Raw genomic sequence first — 8,947 nt, 5'->3', positions numbered from 1 at the left:
ATGTGGTGCTGGGGGATTGAACCGCGGTCCCTGATGCTTTTGCTAAGCTTGTTCTAAGTAGGTGCTTTAGACCACTGAGCCATCTCTCCAGCCCATCATTACAGTAATTTAGCACATCCATGCTTATAGCAGCAGAACTCATAATAGCCACATCTTGGAAGAGGCTCATACGTCTATCAACAGAAGGATGGACAAAGAGAATGTGGCATTTATTTACAGCAGAGTACTAATTTGTAAAGATGGATAAAGTCAATCCATTTGTAGGATAACAGATGAAACCTGAAGCCTTCTGTTAAGCTAAAGAGATCAGATACAAGTTTAAATATCCTAGGTCTTCTCTTATATGAGAAACCCAGAGTATTAATAAGTTAAAAGCAAAACAAAAGTTCTAAGGAAACAAGGAGACAGATCTTTTGCAAATGGGAAGGGGATTAAGTTATGGAGGATGGAAAAGAAAAGGACTTTTTTATACAATGGGCTACAAGCCAGCCATAAAGAAGGATAAACTTGAGATATTTCTAAGTAAATGGAGACCATACTAAGTGAAGTGAATTGGACACACACGTATAAGTATAGTATTGTCTTCCTGGTATGAGAAATGGAAAGAGCCAATAAAGTTCAAAATGTACAATAGATATTTTGAAATAGGAATAAATTGTTCAAAAGGAAAGAGGAATTGGGGAGGGAGAATGAAGGAAGGAAGGAAAAGATAAAATTAAAATAAAGCTATAAACGAGGGGAAGAGGAGTTGAACAGAGGGGAGGGGATTGGGGGGAAAAAAAAGAAAAATCGAGACATATCATAATCAAGTACAAACTCCTTAGGTTAAATATGATCATTATGTATATCTAAATTGTACCAATAAACTTCAAAAATGAATTAAGCTGGGTCATGTCCATGTACTGACTGCCCTGGATGAAGGTGTTCATTACCTAATACAGACATGTACTAATAAATAAGGACATCTTTGTAATAGAATTCTTTTACACACTCCTGATGAGCAGTCATTCATTTTATGTCTTGTTCATTTGTTTGTTTGTTTTTATATTTTAGGGAAGGGTCTACAGGGTGTTCAAGGTCTCACTACCAGATCAGACTTGTAGTGATCCGGCTGTTTACAGCCTCCCAAGAGCTGGGATTACAGGTTCATGTCACCATGCCCAGTCTCAATTGCCATCTCACCATGCCCCGGGGGAGGAGCTGGCATGGCAGGCCCAGGGATCAAACCCCTGGCCCCTGCACCTGCTTGCAGGCACCGTTTTATGTCTTAAAAATTGGTAGGACTACAGCTTTTGATGCACATACTATCCAATCCCATTAAGGGGGTTGGGGGCTAGCTTGTTTTTTATAAGTTACTTAGTTTTAGTTATTTTGTTAGTTAACTGACAGAAGAAGTTAACTGAGGCAGAGTCTTTCTCCTGTTTTTATAAATCAAATTTTATATTTTCTTGCTATTGCTGGAGTCTTTCATACATTTTGGACATTAATCCTTTATCAGATATGTGACTGACCAATACTTTCTTGTACTTGATAAATTGTCTCTTTACACTCTTCACAGCTCTTTGCTGTGAGAGGCTAGTAAGTTCTATGCGGTGCCATTTGTCTATTGTTTATTTTTGTTTTTATTGTCTATACTTTTTGGTTATATCCCAAAATTGTCAATGCTAATGTCAAGAAGTTTTCCCTTCTGTTTTCTTCTAATAATTTTACAATTCCAGGTTTTATGCTTACATCCAATTCACTGAATTTATTTTTGCATGTAATGTAAAATAAGGGCCCAGTTTCATCCTTGTACATATGAATAACCCATTTTCTAATAAGATTTGTTGAAGAGAATTTGCTTTTCCCATTTCATTTTCCTGCCAACATTTTCTGAGATGGTCTATAAATGTATCAATTTATTTTAGGCTGTATATTCTGTTGCATGGGTTTATATATCTACTTTTATTATAGTATCATTCTGGGTTGTGTTTTTTTTTTTTTTTTTCAGAACCGGGGATTGAACTCAGGCCCCTGCACTTGCCAGGCAAGTGCTGATTCCACTGAGCCATCTCCCCGGCCCCATATCATTCTGTTTCGATTACTATAGCTTTAGCGTATATCTCGAAGTCAGGTATTATGATGTCTCCAACTTTGTTGTGTTTGCTCAAGATTGCTTATTTTTGAAACCATGTTCTGATGTTACTTTCATCTTCTCCAGGCATGGGTCAAGCTCAATGATTAAACCCCTCTCCAAGGAAACATTTGTTCCTGAAGGTTTTGTGACAATAATCAGTACGACTATGAAAAATGAAGGATTTCTTATAGTCTAATGTATACCACAAATTCCTCCCACTGAAGTAATTGTTATCTTAAGAACTAAGGACTCCTATACTGTATGAAGGAAATGAAGTAATATGTGTACTTCTGAAGCATTTTGTGTCTTTTATTTTCAGTGAAAGTATGTGTACGTGACAAAACAGTAGTACTTTGGAAAGGAACACATTTATTCAGTTAATGAACAAGGCCTGATCTTCTGCCCTCAGTTTTTTTAATCAAAAATTGAACTCATAGCCTCACACCTGTCAGGCAGAAGCTGTGCCACTGAGCTACATCCCTGGCCTTTCTGCCCTCACATTTGCAGAACTTTTGTAATCATTGATTTAACTATTGATCAAAATGATTAACAACCAAATTGTATGCCTTTTGCAGGGTTAATTGCTTCAGTTCCCCACTTTTATTTCCAACTCTAATATTAGCCTCTAAGGGATGCACATTGAAGAATTTAAAAGATTTGTGGAGTGAATTAATAGCCTCATACCTTTCTACCAATGGCTGGTAAAGTCTTTCTTCAATAAAATGTTTCGTGCTAATACATGACCTGGCTAATGTATTATTTTTTTCAAGCAACAAAATGCTTTTATTTTGTTCCATAATTTTAGAGGATCACTCAAAATGGAGCTTGTGACTAAGACACTGGAGCAGGCTGATAGTCCAGTTCTGTGTCACTTTTACCACAATCGGAATTTATAAGCACAGTGGCTTTATTCAGTGGTTCCTCAGGAAGACAGATTGCTGGGGCCTTGACAGTGGCTTCCATTAGGCTGATGAAATTTCTCCAAAGATACCTGTCCCTGTGGGACGAGGATGCATGGGTTGCCTGCTGCTGGGACATAGGGCAGGACCCAGGGTGGCTGCAACAACAGACGTAACCCTAAAGAAATTATAATCAAAAGTACAGACAAAATGTAAAATAAAATTGTGACAAAGATGCTCTTGCAGAGCTTACCCATGGTGTACAGAGAACCATATACTTGTTCTTGGATATAATTTTTAAGCGATTGGCAAATCCTGAGGTCTGGGCAAGGAAAGCATGTGATAAGGCGATTCTGGCAGGCTGTCTGCAGGAAAGCAGTCCCAGAGCAGTGAATCTTGTCCACTTGCTCTTTTGTCTTAGAACTAATTTTATTTATGGCCTCAACGAAGATGATTATCCTGAGGAAATAAAGCGGCCTAGAAGCCACGTCTCAGCTGGAAGGCACTTTACGAAGCTCTTGTGTTTTATAATTCGCTGGTCCTTGAGAACCAAGATGATGTCTTAGCCATCAGAATACTGTTGAATTGTAGCTGTGACAATGAGTCTTTAGGACGGCTCTGGTCTCTAGCATTCGTTTTTATTACGTTTGACAGTGTATTTGCATGTGTGGATGACTCAGGAAGGTTTATTCTAAAGTAATCTTACCTGGCGAAAGATGGAAGAGTTTATTGATATTTTTCTGAATCTAACTAGAGAAGGGCCTTTGAGCTTCAGCTGCATTGCTGTCAGTGGATAAGGTCGCATCAAGTACAGACTCCACTGCTAGATAATTGGTCCCCATATCACTGACAGCAGATGTGCACTGTGATCTGTGACCAATCACAAGCTTCTTTCAAAGTCACTGCCAGGCCTGCTATGCAGTTGTCACCCCAGCACACTGGGAATGGCCTCTACTTCCCCATCTCCCAGTAATAAATAAAGATGACTTAGAAACATACATAATCAAGGCTAAAGAGATAGCTCATCAGTCTGAGGGCCTGCCTGGCAAGCGGAAGGACCTGGGTTCAATCCCCAGTATTGCATGAGGTGTGGGCCACAAAACGGGGCGTGGTGGCACATGCCCGTAATCCCAGTGCTCGGGAGGCTGAGACAAGAGGATGGCTATGAGTCTGAGCTGCTTAGCAACACCCTGTATCAAATACATAAATAAACAACCTTTGAGAGAGGTATAACAAAATAGATAATTACACTGGTAGCTGGCCAATAAAGATGAGATTCTAGCACAGAAGCTGGAAATGGAACTCTGTGTAAAAGACGATAGAATTAGAAAAGGAAAATCTGAGTGGAATGCTGAAATTCTGCCATTCCAGAGACTTCTGCTTTACAACCAGAGGAGCTTAGGAAAGGCAAATTTATCAATGTAAAGACAAATGGGTGGGGGGCCTGGCCCTAGCTCAGTTCTTAAGTGGCTGCTTCCACAAAGCTGTCAGCCTCAGGTTGCTGGAGTTCGAACCTCACAACTCTCCCCCTGGCCAAAAGTGCCCTGAAGGCAGTCGAGGAAGAAGAAAAAAAAAAAAAAAAAAAAAAAAAAAAAGACAAATGGGTTGTAATGAAAAGAGTGCTGATACTACAGAGGCTGACAAAAGCTTAGCATTTAATGAAATCTCAGAGATATTTCAAGGTTCTCAAAGTAAAACCAACGTAAATTTACTAAATTGTAGCTACTTTAATGAATAATTTAGGTGTGCTTTAAACAAAATGTGCATACTCACACCATGAAATATTAATCGGCAATAAAAATGAAATTAATGATACATCCTACAGCATGGTTGGATAATAGAAATGTTACTCTTAGGCAAAGAATGTAGTCACAAGAGACTGGGTATTAAAGGGTTCCATCTGTACAAAACGACAGAGAACAGATAAGGTTACGAAGACAGAAAGTCGGTTAATGTTTACAAACATCTGGAAGCAAAGAGAGGTCCAATGTGACGTGGAGAAAAGAGATAGCGACCAAGATTTTATGGATTTCCATTAGGGGAGATGAATGTATTTTAAAATCAGATTGCAGTGATCGAAGCATCATCTTGTAATTTCACTGGAAAATGTTTCAATGTAGCCTTTAAATCAGTGACTCATAGGTGAGAAGGATTATAGCTCAATGGAATGGTATAAAATTTAGATTGCGATAGGGATTCCATTCTTTATGCAAGAAACATTCCAAAGAGATATTTTGATTTTTTTTTAAGATTTGTCTTTGTTTTGTTTTCAAGGTGATGGGATTCTTGTGTTAGCTATTTCTAAGTTTATACGAGCTTTTAGCAAAATAATATGATGGCTCAGTAATTTGATTTTCCATTGAGATATTTTGTGAGGATTTGCTTGGCCATGACTTACTTAGGGTTAGCTTTCTTTCTGTGGACACTGATTATGAATCACATTCTTCTCACATGAACTCTGTTAGGAAGTATTTTTATGAGGTCAGCAAACGTATCATGATGAACATCGTGGTTCCCAAGTCACATCCTTTACATTCTAACCACACAGGTCTTTTGGGGATTAGCCTCTACCTTTTAGATGAATTGTCAGCATTTGGAATCAACGTAGACTTTTGAGAATTACTGTATTACTATTGTGCAACAATATTACTGTAATTTGGCATCAAAGCTATTTGCAATATGCCTTTCTGTCTGCTGGATCCAGTCATAACTATTGACAAATAATTACATTTTAGGATTACCTTGTTGTGTGAGAGATTTTCATTTTTTTCTGTCAAGAGTCTCTGAATCTCTTTGGGCACAGGCTCTTTCCCAAGCCCGAATCTCACCCTACTTTCTGGGTGGTGTTTTCCCCGGTGAGATCTGCTACTCCATCTGCAAGTTAGAGGCAGGTGAAAATGATCTTCAGAGGCTCAAAGTATTTATTTTTTTGTGCCTGACAAGACACCCATGGTCTGCACCTGCGCAACACACCGTCTAGTCATCTCAGTGTCTTTTTAGGCACACTGGAGCAGCAGTGCCATCTGCACACACAACTCAGCTCTGTCTTTCCTGAGTGATGGTCCATGCTGGTTTCCAGACTCCAAGGAAGGCTGACACCTCACCCATATCCAGGCTCTTACTCAATATTATTGAAGGAGGAACGTGTTCCTTACTTAATCTTGAAGATAGTGCATGGGGCCCAGGAGACTTGCAGAGGTTTTATTTTTGTTATCAACCTCAAATTTGGTTGGAATTTTTTTTACACTGTCAAAATACATCATATGCATTGAAACCCATGAAAAATGAGACGTTAGGAGAAGGATAGAACAAGGAGGACCATGATTAAAATGTTATTTGCATGTACAAATCTGCCAAATGAAATGCATTTCTGTATAACCAATATATGTAACAAATGTGAAAAACGGTTGCAACTTTACTAGCTTATTTTACTTGACATGATACTATACGATGTGAATCTTAATTTCAGTACAGATAGAATTTGATTGTTTTGATATCTTCTTTCATTTCTTGAGACATTAAAAAGCCCAGGAAGACTTTAATGCACTTCTGAAGTCAATACTTCTGAATGCACTGGGGACATTTTGTCCTTGTTCTGTTTCAATGTTTAATTGGGATAGAATTCATGAGAAGAGTTTGCCATAAAAATTGGCTAAGCAGTGATGGTTTTGAAGAAAGCATTTTCCTTTTCTTCAAAATTAACATAGGTGTTTGAGACACTGGAATCAATTATAATAAACAAGGCTTCCATCAGGAGCTGGGAATATGGGGGAGAAGAAGGAAAAAGAAATCAAAGTGTTGGAAGCCATTCCATAGCAGTTGAGCAGAATGAGAATTTCAGGAGACAAGACCAGAAGTAGAGAACCTGGCTGGAAACTATGTCTCTGCCCAGGCACGCCCAGAGAGAAGGGGGGAGAGGCCAGGGAGACTGAGGAGGTGGAATCGCAGGATGCTGTGCCCATGTCTGTGGGGAAAACCAGGACAAGAACAAGCGTGGAGAATGAAGAATGTATTGCACTGCTCTGTTTTGACAACTGGGCAAAGAGTAAAGAATACTGGGGAAGAACAGGCTTGTGGTGTCCAGGGCATTGGAGACATTTACGAAATTTAAATTAAATTGATTGAGGCATTTTGTTGCAAGTCAGAAATCTGTGCTCAATTTTGGTTGAGCACAATTTTAATTGAATTAAATTGATATTCTTGGCCCCTGAGGTAAGAGGAAATAATATAGCAAGCCTTTTTACCTTCCATCGTTTTCCTGGCTAGAACCTGAAAAGCAGGGGGAAAAAAAAAACCTGCTCATAATCTGAGAGAGGAGACCCGAGACCCTGGCCTCAGTAATCCTCACACTGTAGCAATGAGAAAGATAATCTAACAACTCATTATGAAAAGGCTGATTTTTCAACGCACAGTTAATGAAGATGAGCTCAACTGTGCCCGTGTGGCCCTTCAAGCAGCCCTCTGTAACCCCAGATCCTCCCCAGCCTCATGGAGCTGGAAGGCCGTCAGTAACATATTTATGCATCGGTGCATTTCTCCTCCTCATTGCGATTCACTCTGAGCTTTCCTCATAGCAGAGATGATTTGAGATCCAAAAGGCTCCCGGGAATGCCCGTGGTGAGCAGGAGCTATTTTTGATGCAAACCAACTACTGGAACTTCCCTGGTGTAAGTGTTACCTCTTCACGAGCTTAGGAAGGCACAGAACTCAACAGAGCAGTCCCTAAGGTGGAGGAGAAGCTTGCGACTCAGTTGGGCTGGCTGGGGCCTCCAGATGGAGCTCCCTTCAGGGCTGTGTGCAAGTTAAGTCAGTTCACAGAGAGACTGCAACTCAAGAACTGTCTTCTTTCTGAAGCGAGTGGTCCCACTGTCTCTGCCTCTCAAAAACATTTATTATTTATCTCTTTCATTTGATCGGTAGCAAAAGCTACCTCAGATTGATGTAGCTATTTTTAAAAATGTGTTATCCTTGTTTCATAGTTTGCCTTAATGTGGTTTAATCGTTAAGGATTTCTAGATTTCAGCATTTTTCTGAGGTAACTTATTATGGGTGAGTGTTAATTTTTTTTCTCGTGCTCACTGACGGGTCTGCGCCCACACAAAAGCCCACGGGGTCATCATGGCGGTGAGTCAGCATGGCGTGGGGATCCAAGACCAACAGTGAGTCACTCTTAGACTAACTTCCAGCTTCTTCTCCTTGGTTAACCTCAACTTCCTCCTTTCTGTTTTTCACAGGCCAAGCCTGACCCACTCAGCACCTGTTAGGACACCGCACTGCCCATACAAACTCAACCTCTAACCCAGCCCCCCAAATTCTTAGCCTGCCTCCTCCCCAAGGGTCCTTGCTTCTCTCTGGCAGCCCTCCCTTGCCAGCCCTCCCTCTCCAAGCAGTGAAGATTTTTTTTTTACTTCTCTCCCACTTCTCATTTGTGCCAGCAGAAGGAACCTTATACTTACCATATTGTAAAGAAAGTTTAATTTCACTAAAAGTGACTTCTGTTTATTTTATTCTAAGACTCTTAGAATACTACCCATTTAAAATATGCCACCTATAGGGACGTTGATATGTCTATCTTCTGTCTCTTGTTGGACAAGAGACTTACTAAGAGCAAGGGTTGATTCTTTTTTTTTAAATTAATTAATTAATTAATTAATTTTGTGTGTGGCCTGCTCAGCCCATCAGGGGGCGAGGCTGGCTGGCATGTGGTGCTGGGGGATTGAACCGCCATCCCTGTACTTTGATTGGCTTAGTTTGTTCTAAGTAGGTGCTTTAGACCACTGAGCCATCTCACCAGCCCAATTCTTGTCCATCCCTACTTATCATAATTTGCGCAGCCCTTGCCTAGTCTACCATCCCACAGGGGAAATAACAACATCATCAACAACAACAAGCAATTGCACAATAATTGTAAACAAAAGGCCAGCAATAAACT

Source organism: Octodon degus, unplaced genomic scaffold (genome assembly GCF_000260255.1).
Source record: "Octodon degus isolate 3935 unplaced genomic scaffold, OctDeg1.0 scaffold00005, whole genome shotgun sequence".
In the NCBI taxonomy this organism is placed as follows: Eukaryota; Metazoa; Chordata; class Mammalia; order Rodentia; family Octodontidae; genus Octodon; species Octodon degus.
The sequence above is the reverse complement of the archived record's forward strand: the minus strand, read 5'-3'. Positions refer to the sequence as shown.